Source organism: Chelonoidis abingdonii, chromosome 4 (genome assembly GCF_003597395.2).
Source record: "Chelonoidis abingdonii isolate Lonesome George chromosome 4, CheloAbing_2.0, whole genome shotgun sequence".
In the NCBI taxonomy this organism is placed as follows: domain Eukaryota; kingdom Metazoa; phylum Chordata; order Testudines; family Testudinidae; genus Chelonoidis; species Chelonoidis abingdonii.
In genome coordinates this window covers 135,736,463-135,748,744 of record NC_133772.1, presented here as the reverse complement: position 1 = coordinate 135,748,744, position 12,282 = coordinate 135,736,463, and positions in this window count along the sequence as shown.

Below are 12,282 nucleotides of genomic sequence, written 5' to 3'. Positions count from 1 at the left end.
CAGTTGTCAAAACTGATTCTTCTTCTGCAACAGCCTAGCAAATGATGTAAGACCCAAAGCAATTAGCATGTTTAAAAAAACAAACAAAAAAACCCCAATGATCTACTGATTGGAGAAGAAAAGTAAATGTAAGGAAGGGAAGAAAAAATGTATATAAACTGCAGTTACACACTGGTAGGACTGTAGAAGGGAAAATTCATTTTAAAACCCATTGGTTTTATTCAATTAGATGAGAGAATCAGAAGCCAGACCCCCAGCTGGTGTAAATTGGTGTTGCTCCATTGAAGTCAATAAGAGCTATGTTGATTTACACCAGCTGAGAATCTGACAACTTATATTTAAAAGCAATTGAACACTTGTTTCCCCCTTCAGAGCCATAGATGCAAATATCTGGTTAAATTGACAAGGGCTTTGGTACTAAGTTACTAGAATGGATGACAAAGCTGGTCAGTCTCTGGTGGCCAATTATATAGTATCTGGGATATCAGGACCTTTCTGAATGTATTTGTTTTTCTTAGCAAGAGTACTCATTTAGGGCCTGATCCAAAACTCTCAGAAATCTACTGGAGTGTTTCTACTGCCTTTGTTGGGCTTTCGATCAGAGCCTGATCCTACAATCTCAGTGCACTCAAAACTCTCATTGATAGCAGAAAGATAATTGAGTGCACAAGGAGGGCAGGATTGGACTCTCACTTACACTGAGCCTCTATTGAATTTCTAGTCACTGAACTTCTTGCTTCTTTATACAGATTTACTATACTAATTTCCCAGTGCTGTGGCTAGCAGTTAGCCTCTACTGATTTTTGAGATGCAAGAAATCAATGACAGACTGAGATTGTGTGAAATATTGATTTTCTGCATTGTCTTTAAACACATCAATCCACGTAACAGTTTTGTAAAGTACAGTTTAAAATGAGAAACCTCCAAACCAGAATGATCTGCAGACTATTTAATACAAAGCACGTGCATTTTGGTGTATATGTGTTATGCTGTATACAAACATCTTATTTATAATTCCTCTTTTCCAGTGTTTGCATCCCAAACATTCTATGTAAATCACTCACAGCTGCTTGAATGGGGTCTCCTTTATGGATAACACGAGACAATTTGACTGATCATACAAATGGGTCAGAATTACATTCTCTTATGAAGATTTAGTTTGAGGTTTGATTAAACTTTTGTCTCTACTGCCAAATCAGAGCCCTGGGAATGAACACCCTTGAACTCAGAGGAAAGTTTATATTAGGATGAAGATCTGAAATCTTCAGCTAGGGCTGCCCAATCACTAATCTTTGCTGATGGAAATGTTCTATTTTGTCTAATTAGGCTGTTTGTTCTGCAGGCAAAAACCCTAGAGACTGCAGTGCCCTTTTTAAAGTTTGTCCTAAGAGGAATACCAGTGCATGCACATTCAGTTTCTACTTTGCACACAATGAGAAAAGGCACATGTACCTAACAATGTTGGAAATCTTGTTTTAAAATTATTTTATCCCTGATTTCCTCAAGGCCAAAATGCACTGCATTCCCATTCTTTTCCTCCTTTAGAAAGAGTAAACTTCTGCATCATTTCAGCCTTCACAGACAGACACACAGCTCATAAACTGTTTTGTTTTTGTGGGTTTTTTTTTAGAGTGACCAAACCCTGATAGGATCAAAATAATTTAACGCTTTATGGAGAAGGACAATCTTCTGATTTATTCCAAGCACAAAAGGATCAAGCAATCATTTCAGTCATTCAAAAACCCTAATCATGGTGTCTGAAATGCATAAACTGCAATGTGCATTCACCTAATTTATTGCACAATGTATGTATTGCAATGTAGTCATAAAGCTGGCTGATTGATAATGCCTCTTTATCAGTGTTGCAAGTGGAATCCATTTCTTACTGGTATGGGGGAGGGCACGTGACCTCCTCACATGACTCCTCCCTGTCCTGGGCCCAGTCTGGGGCCCCCATGCTCTCCCCATCTCCTCCCCATGATCCACCCCCCTTACCTGGAGGAGGGACATTTGCCCTCCTCCCATTGTGCAGGAGAAGCAGGTGGTGGAGCCGCCCATTGGCACCATGCCCACAGCTCCTCCGGTGCGGCTGTACTGCCCCAGCCCTTCCATGCAGGATCTCCTCCATCTGTACAGCAGCCAGCCCCGCTGGAGGACAGGACTGGGGTGGGCAGGCTTGGGGTACAGCAGCTGCTTTGGAGGAGATACTGGTGTGGAGCTGCCCTGTGGCCCCACGTTCTGCTCCTTTCCCCGCTGCGGTTCCCAGGAGAGCCTGGCAATTCAGGGCTTTCCCAGGAACTGCAGTGGGGAAAGGAGCAGAATGATGGCAACTCATCTGGTGGCTCTATTGCCCCCAACCCCCACCCCCCACAGCCTTGTGCTCCAGCATGGCTGCTACTGGGAGCTGGAGGACACGCAGTTCCATGGAAGTGCGGGGGGTTGGGGGGTTTGCTTCTTTCCCCGCTGTGGTTCCTGGGAGAGCCCTGAACCGCAGGGGTCTCCTGGGAATTGCAGAGGGGAAAGAAGGAGCAGAATGTGGAGCCACCAGGCAGCCCCACACCATCAGCTCCTCTGGCACAGCTGTACTGCCCCCAGCCCTGTCGTCCTGCAGCGCCACTCTACGGACGGAGGAGACCCTGCGTGGAAGGGTTGGGGGTAGTACAGCTGCACCGGAGGTGCTGCAGGCATGGGGCCACTGCACGTTCTACTCCTCCTCTGTCCGGTACACGGAACCAGCTATAAATATCTTGCTAGTACAGCGTACCAGATCGGGCCACCCTGCTTGCACTGCTGCTCTTCATTCTAATATTGGGAGAAGTATTTGTACAATAGTGCTTTCTCGTGGAATTCTGTTAAATGAAGCTGTTGAGTATCTTATGTCTGGACAAAAGATTGTGTTTCGAGTGATATTGCATTAGTGTGAATGTAAATACCCCAACTATTAAATATTTCTACCTCTAATAGCTACTACAACTGTTTCAAGATCATGGTTCCAATTTTCAAAAAGATCTGTCTAAGTCCTATTTTCCAAGATGACTTAAGCACTTAGAAATTAAATTTCATTGACATCCAGTGAAACTTTGGCTCTTAAGCCAAAGTCACTTTTGAAAACGAGGCCTATGCTCCTAATTCACTTAGGATCTTTTGAATATTTCTACAGTTCTTTCATGAAAGCCCCAAAGCTGTACCTATTGAAGTTAATTGTAAAAAACACATTCATAGATCCATCGGGGCCAAATTCTCTGCTGGCATACCTCCAATGAAGTCAAAGGAGTTAGGGTAGTGGAATAGTTGACCCATCTGTTTTGGCTATGTCTACACTATGAGGTAGGTTTCAGAGTAGCAGCCGTGTTAGTCTGTATCTGTAAAAAGAACAGGAGTACTTGTGGCACCTTAGAGACTAACAAATGTATTTGAGCATTAGCTTTCATGGGCTACAGCCCACTTCATCAGATGCATAGACAATAAAGTGGGCTGTAGCCCACAGAAGCTTATGCTCAACTACGTTTGTTAGTCTCTAAGGTGCTACAAGTACTCCATTCTTTTTATTAGGCGTTAGGGGTCTGGTTCCTCTGCTTGTGTACACATACTCACACTAGCCCTCATTGAGCTAGCAAGAGTATTTAGTGTAGCTACAGTAGCATGGGTAGCAACAGCGGAAGCTGGGTATGTACTCGGCACGGCTAAGCTATGCCTGCGCTGCCACTACTGCTACCTGTACTACCATGGCTACGCTGCTATTAATACGCTCACTAGCTCAATGAGCAGGGGAGCCACACCCCTAGCTTATAGTGTAAACCTAGCCTGAAAGGTTCATGGAGCATGACCTCCTTCATCACAAAGTCTGTAGAATTTCACCCTGTAATTCCTGCAGGGGAATCAATTATTCTTCCCTACTATGTACATGAACCCTATTAAGTCCAATAACTTGTACACGACCTAGAGCATATCTTTTCGGAAGATATCTGGACTTGATTTAAAGACTCCAACTGATGATGAATTAGCCAGTTCCCTTGGTAAAGTGTTCCAATGGTTTTAACACTCACCATTAAACACTGACTTCCCTGGTGCATGATCAAGCCCCTCAGAGCTGAATATACTTTTCTTGTTATACCGTGGTCATCAAAATCCTCTTGCAAATGACTTTGAACAGCCCCTGCTGAATAACATCCCTATGGGGAGAAAAGACTGCAGGGGAGCTCATAACCATTGCAGAATGATGGTATTGCAAAGGAAACCCATTTAAATAGGGCAGAAAAACAAAAAGGGTTTGACAGTTGATCCTGAGGATACCTCATGGGTGTTAGGCTACAAAGAAGATTTGGCTCTACTGCCATCTAACTGATGTTACCCTAATCAGTGAACCAAACTTTTACTCTGTTTCCCAACTTGAAACTGTGCAATTTAGAAATCGATAGTATGATCTACAGCACAGGGCTAAAAGGTTTCTGCAGGTTTATAAAAAAAAAGAAAAGAAAAGAAAGAAAACAATACCACTGACATCTATTCTCTCTGTCTCATTTCATCCTCAAGATATCCCTGCGAACTTTAGAGTGCACAACAGATCATACAGAGTTGTACTAACATTATAGAACCACTCAATCCTTATTCCTTTGTGTCTATTTGAGACAGGACCTGCTCATGGGAACTGGAAAATGCACCATCCACATAAATCAGAATGCAAGTGAATAGCAAAGAAAGTTGTTAATGTATTTCACATGAGGAATTTAAACATTCATGTTCAAAGCATGAAGGTCCCAGTTCTTCAGTCCCTAAGTAGCCAAAACTAGCAGTCACTTTAGTCTTAGCGTTGCCCATGTGGTCAGTGTTGGTGATAGCTTTACATGCAGCAGGTGAAACAAGTCTTTTTGAGAAATGTGCTGATCTACTCTCAGCTTTTGTAGGGCTTTAACTATATCAGTATGACCCCCTATTGTAGAGACAGTTATACTGGTGTAAAAGTGCTTAGGTCAATATAACACTTAATTTTTTTCCCGAGTTAGCAAACTGAAATATCTCTGACTCTGAAAGCTGTGCCTTTAATTTTGGCATTTCGAAGTATAAGAAATAATGTACAACTGGGCCTTTTCCCTGTGTAGCCTGTGATTTGTGAGGTAAAACAGAGTGAGTGTTCTAAAATTTGCGATTATTAAAAGGAGAACATTTACAAGGTCATTGTAGATTTAAAGGGTGTCTTTAGTACGTTACTGCCTGCAGAAATTGAAAGTGTAGCTTTACTGGTTGTTTAATGCAAAGCCTGAATGCATCTGAACCTCTTCTAGATAGATGTCCTGTGATTTACATATTTGTGAACTACTCTCGCTTCTTTTCTTGTATCCACTTGGAAAAAGCTGTATGAGAGCCTAGATGAACATTATTTTTTCCTGCTAAAGAGGTCTGTGCAATAGCTTCTTTGGGACACAATTTTAACAGTTTTTTCATAGTTCTTTTAATCTCTAAAACCAAGAGTGGGCCAGATCCTTAACTGGGGTATGTGGCGTAGATCTATTTACATAACTGAAGCTATGCCTGTTTACACCGACTGGGGGTATGGCCCAATGTATTTTAAATATTAGCACTCATGCATTATGCTATCTATTGCTGTGTTGATTAACTGCTGATTTGGGGGATAAACTACATGCAATTTCACAGAACCGCAGAGTCTGAATAATGTTTATTGTTGTTTTTATACAGTAGTGAAAGGGATGCAGTTTACTTGTGGAAAATCAGTTACTAGCATTTTAATAGAATACTTTGTAGACATTTGGCAAAGTGGAAATAATGAGCCTGATCTTTCTGCCAGTGAAACCACTGGCAAAATTTGCACTGGCTTTGAGGGGAGCAGGATTGGGGTCAGTGTAACTAATGTGCCCTACTATTATTGTTACTGAATGAATGTGTTTTTATATTGAATGCTTTTTGCTGGACACTGCATTGCGCTTTTATGATTTAGTGCTATATACAAATAAATTATTTGAAAATTCAGTGTTTTCATGCCTGTCTTTTGAACTTCTGCTGGGATAATTTTAATGTAGGGCCTTATTATCAGCTAGTGAGCTCCAAGAGTCAAAAGAGAGATCCTAGTTTATAGTAGCTGAGATTCTGGCCTGCAGTGTTTGCAGCCTGTCTGTGTAATCTGCCTGTCTCATAAGAACAAAACGATCCTTGCTATCAGTACATGTTTTAGATTCCTATTGCTAATATTGTGCTCATTCTGTATGTGGCATTTCCACTGTCTGGCTCCCTGTTTGTTAGTGTACACATACACACACACACATAAAGCCTCATTGGGAAGCTTCAATATTACGAACATGCTGGTGACTCCTGTTAGCCTTCCTGACCTGTGAGAGTATTTTCATTCCCCCACAAACTGTTGGAAGCCTTTGCAAACTCATTACCTGATCTTTCACTGGGACCCATTTCAGCTGAGAAAAACATGCATCCCAGTCATATAGCTGAGGTAGAAATCCACGTCCAAGGGGTGGTGGGGAGGCTATCATTAAAAAACCAGCAGCATCCAGGATTCAGTCTACCAACCATGGGTCCTTTCAGTTCCAATCCAGTCATGGGTGTCCTGTAAATGTAGCTGATGAGGAAAGGATGCTGTGATTTCTGTATACCATGGAGGACCAACCAGTTACCAAGTATCATAGTGGTATCACCTTCCTGCTTGAGGCAGGCCCAGAATCTGAACCATGACAAGCTGATTTTCTCTTTGCGGCATAAATAAAGTAAATAAATGTGTATGCTGCCCTGCATGGTGTGTCCAATGATTGCTGAGAACCAGGACTATTCTGAGATAGTGAATTAGTAAGGAACTAGTCCATTTAAAGAGTGATTATTATTTACCTCAGAGGTTCCTCAACTGTTATTCACAGAACACTTGATAATTCTTCTGAGAGAGCTGTCCTCTCGCATGGTATTGGCATCTCTTTCCAAGTGCTAACATGGCATTAAATGACAACAAAAATGACCGTAATGGGCTGCCTATCCCCCATTAGCTGGGCTGCAAGTGGGTGTGGTTTGAAAGAGAAAGCTGAGGAATAAGATTAAAGCCAAACATTTGTTTGGTGGGTGGGTTGCCTGTTACCAGCTCTAGAGGGGGCAGGCATTGCTGTGTTACGGCTTGTGATGCATCAAAAGTTTGTTGGAATTTTAGACAATGTGGTCTCATCTCATTCCTTCAGATACTCCTGAGGTCACAATCTGTAGGTGTTCTCCTAGTATTATGTTTCCAGGTAAGCAACTGCTGTAGTTGTGACACAGGGAATATGCACTCATCAGGGGGAGATGAGACAGTTCATGAAATGGCAAACAGAAAGCCTGCTACCCAATCTGTCTACTAACATGTGGTCGGTCCTAACTGTGAAAAATATTGGGAACCCCTGATTTATCTCACGAGCCATATTGGGTCTGTTGGTTACTTTGCTGATTTCATCCAATCTCAGCAAGTTCTCACAAGGAATTAAATTAATATGAAAAGTTTTGACAATTTCTGATAAATCATGTATTTTGTTACAATCCTCAAGAGGAATACAACCCATCATGACCTTTGTCCTGTGACTGCCTGGCACCTTTTTAGCTTTTCTGATTTTATGTCCTATCAAGGCATTACTCTTCACCTTTTGACACCAATCCATCTAACATTAACAATGAAGATTCCAATCCAGTTAACAATGGTGCAAGTACATCTGGTGATGAATAAAGAATAGTAAGAGAATAAACAAGTGAGTCAGACAATGTGTGTGTGAGAAAACGTCTGGATGGATTGGGCATGAGCTTATGTGTGAGGAGAAAATAGAATAGATAACAGCAGAGGGGAAGTATGGTCTAGTGGTTAACCAAGAGATTTGGGTGCCCAAGTTAATGACCTGTCCAACTTTCAGAGGTTCAAATATTCCAGGAGATTTGGGAGCAAGAAGTGGTGGGATCAGAGGTTCCTGGCTCTGTTACTGACTTGCTGTCTTAACCTATTTCAAAGTCGCAGCTGTGTTTAGTTTGTATCCGCAAAAAGAACAAGAGAACTTGTGGCACCTTAAAGACTAACAAATTTATTTGAGCATAAGCTTTCATGGGCTACAGCCCACTTCACTGGATGCATAGAATGGAGCACATAGTGAGGAGATATATATACATACAGAGATCATGAAAAGGTGGGAGTTCCCCTACCAACTCTAAAAGGCTAATTAATTAAGATGAACTATTGTCAGCAGGAGAAAAAAAAACTTTTGTAGTGATAATCAAGATGGCCCGTTTAAGCGTTTGCAAGAAGGTGTGAGGTACTAACATGGGAATAGATGCAAATGTGTGTAATGGCTCAGCCTTCCCAGTTATTTACAATGTTTGATATTATGGCATCTGTGCCAGCAATGATCCTCTTCCATGTTACATTGCCAGATGGACAGTCTCTAAAAAAAGGAATAAGTGGACACAAATCTACTTCAGGAACCATAACATCAAAACCGCAGTAGGAGAACGTTTCAACCTCTTTGCCACTAGTAACAGATTTAAGGTTGCATTTTGCAACAGAAGCTTCAAGAAACAGACTCACCTAGAACTGTTGAACTTGATTAAATATGCAAACTAGGATACTATCATTTAGGCTTAAATAGAGAATGGGAATGGCTGAGCCATTACACACATTGAATCTTGTTTTTCCATGTTAAGTGTCCTCCACCATTGGCCTTTGACTATCCCTACAAAGGTTTTTTTTCTCTGCTAACATAGCTCATTCTTAATTATAGCCTCTTAGGACCTGGTCTACCACTTACGCGTTTAATCGGTTTTAGCAGCGTTAACCATTTAAGCTGCACCCGTCCACACAATGAGGCCCTTTATATCGATATACGGCCTTTAAACCGTTTCTGTCTATCCTTCCCGACGGCAGGAGTAGCGCTGAAAATTCGGTATTCGGGTTCGTGTGGCGAAACGACTGTATTGGCTCCGGCCGGATATCCACAGTGCACTTGTGACCGCTCTGGACAGCCGTCTGAACTTTCAGATGCAGTCGGCCAGGTAGACAGGAAGTCCCCGCGAAACTTTTGAATTTTTTATTTTCCTGTTGCCCAGATGGGCTTCTTGTAATCAGCATGGTGGCAATTGCGTCCCATATCCAAAAAGAAGTTCAGCATGGACCGTACAGGAGATACTGGGATTCTGGACCGCTGTATGGGGAGACAAATCTGTTCTATCACAGCTCTGTTACAGAGACGAAAATGCAAGCATTTGAAAAAAATCTCAGGCTATTTACAGAGTCACAGCACAGTGCTGGAATGTGACAGCGTACGGAAAACCAAAGAATCAAATGGACGCTTATGGAGGGAGGAGTGGGGTATGCGGGGACTCCGCTATTCCCACAGTCCACAGCGTTCTCCGAAAAGTATTTGATTCTTTGGCTGAGTCCCAATGCCTGTAGGTCAACACATTGTCGGGGTGGTTCAGGATAGACTCATTATTTACCCCCTTAGACCCGTGAAGAAAGGGCAAAAATCGTTTCTTGAACTTATTTCAATGTTCCCTATGTCTACTGCATGCTGCTGGTAGACGCGATGCTGCAGCAGTGAACAGCCGTATCTCTCTCTCTCTTCCCAGGTGGCAGATAAGGTCCAATATGACGCTATCCATCCGTCCCCATCGCCTGTGAGTAGCTCCTGGGCTGGCCTCAGGTGAGGTCGCCGGGGGCGCCTGGGTAAAATAGGATGGACTCGGGTCATTTCCAGTAGATGGTACGAATGGGCTGTAACTCTTCATATTAGCAACTGGGGGCTGAGCTCCATTCAGCCCACCTCCCTTTCTGTTGTTAAAGGAAACGATTCTGTATGCCTGGACTATCGATAGCAGCAGGATGCTGGCTCCTCTCCCCACAACATTTATGTCCCTGCTGACTATCAATAGCAGCTGGAGCTGCTCCCCTCATTTTATCTCCTAGTCAGTGTTATCTTTTATTCCTGCTTTTTTATTACTTTATCCACAAATTGGGGGACCTGCAACGGCTAGCCAGGAAGGTTGGGGAGCAGCGGAAGGCTGGGTGGGTTGATTGCAGGGGCAACCTGATGCATGTAGTCATCATTCTGCGGGATCTGACAACGGCAGTGGCTTGCTCTGGTCTGGTTCTCTGACACACTGGTTCTTAGTTACCTTGCCCCATTTCTAGGCAGGATGACTCTATTTTTAGATACCCATAAAGGAGATTTGATCGGGGAGTCATTCCCATTTTTGTCTTTGCGCCCCCGGCTAACCTCAGCCAGGGGTACCCATGATAGCAGCAGATGGTACAGAACGACTGATAACCGTCATCTCATCGCCAGTTTACAGTGGTATGGCAGACAGTACAGAGCAACTGATAACTGTCTCTGCTGTCTTGCAAAGGCAAATGAATGCTGCTCTGTAGCGCTGCATTACCGCCTCTGTTAGCAACATCCAGTAGACATACGGTGACAGTAAAAAAAAACCTGAACGGGCTCCATGGTTGCCGTGCTATGGAGTATGCCAGGGCAATCCAGGGAAAAAGGGTGCGAAATGATTGTCTGTCATTGTTTTCACGGAGGAAGGAAGGAATGACGACATTTACCCAGAATCACCCGTGACACTGTTTTTGCACCATCATGCATTGGGGTCTCAACCCAGAATTCCAAGGGGCGGGAGAGACTGTGGGAACTATGGGATAGCTACCCACAATGCAACACTCCAGAAATCGACACTAGCCTCGGACCATGAACGCACACCGGTGAATTAATGTGCTTAGTGTGGCCGCGTGCACTCGACTTTATACAGTCTGTTTTACAAAACCGGTTTATGTAAAATCGGAATAATCCCGTAGTGTAGACATACCCTTAGAGTTGGTAGGGGAACTCCCATCTTTTCATTTTCTCTGTATGTATATATATCTCCTCACTATATGCTCCATTCTATGCATCCAATGAAGTGGGCTGTAGCCCATGAAAGCTTATGCTCAAATAAATTTGTTAGTCTCTAAGGTGCCACAAGTTCTCCTTTTCTTTTTGTCTTGACTTGGGCAGGTCATTAGATTTATCTGAGACTTCTGCTGTAAAAGGAGGATAATACCACTTCCCTCACAGGAAGGGTTTAAATAATTTCAAAGGCCTAAAATACATACTGAATACAATTTGTCTGAGACCGATATAATCTGTTATGTATAACTGACCTCAAACATTTTTAGACCAGTTTTAAAGGCGGTTACCTTCTTGTGAATAAATAGCACGCTGTTAGATGTGGATTTCATCCCTGCTTCTTGTCCTTTCCAAACCTTATTCTGGAGTTGCCATTTTATCTTCTTAACTCTCTGATTTGTTTTCTGAGAAGTGTAAAGCATTATATTAGCATATCAGAGTGGTACAAGCTAGCACATCCCCTCCTAGACTATTGAAGTTGTTGTATGTATTACCTGCAGTACCACGCCATGGCTCTTGCTGAGCAAACTGCCCTTTCAAAACAAGCCCCCTGTTTTCAATGTGCCTCTTCCAGAAATTACAATTCAGTTCCAGAAAAGTTGAGCAAAACAGAGATCAGACACATCAGTGTAGACAGAGGGATGGGGTTGAAGGTTAGTGCTCATCTCACTAATATACCATTTCCTAATCTTTCTCAAGAAATGTTTTAATGAGTCACTCTCATAAAAGTTATAAATCTCTCACCTTTTTACTTAAAAAAAGGAAACGTGGGAGCAAGGCGATAGTACAGCTTACCCCCATTAGACTGAACTACACAATCGGTTTGTGTAAAAAGTCACAGGGATGAATACACCTATGTGAGCATCCTTTGACCCCCAAACTGGCAGCTTGTCTGATGCAATTGCCCGTGGGCCTGTGATAGCTTATGGCGAGCATCACATTAGCTGCTGAAGTCTCCTCTTTCTGCTTTTATGGCTCAATACTGAAGTTGGTTTCATCCATTTTCAGTTGAGATGAGGCGTACATTCCTTAGGAGAAAAGGTTGCTTCTCTCAGTTCCTATTTAATTCTTTGCCTACTTTAAGTTGCCTGCAAGCTGATGTGCTGTTGCCCCTCAATGCCATATGGAATATTCTTTATCAATCAACAATAATATGCACAAAGTTTTGTTGGTTGTCATGACAGGAGACTTTGGGATCTTGCAAGCATTGTCTTTCATCTTCTGTTGCAGACTCTCAGGTAATCTTTATCTTTCTGAATATAGTAGGGCACTTTGTCAAAATATTTTCTTTTAATTTTACATGAAAAGAAGGCCAGGCAAAAAAGGATGTTGCTATTTATGCCTATGGAGAAAATGAAGTCCAGGAAGCTAG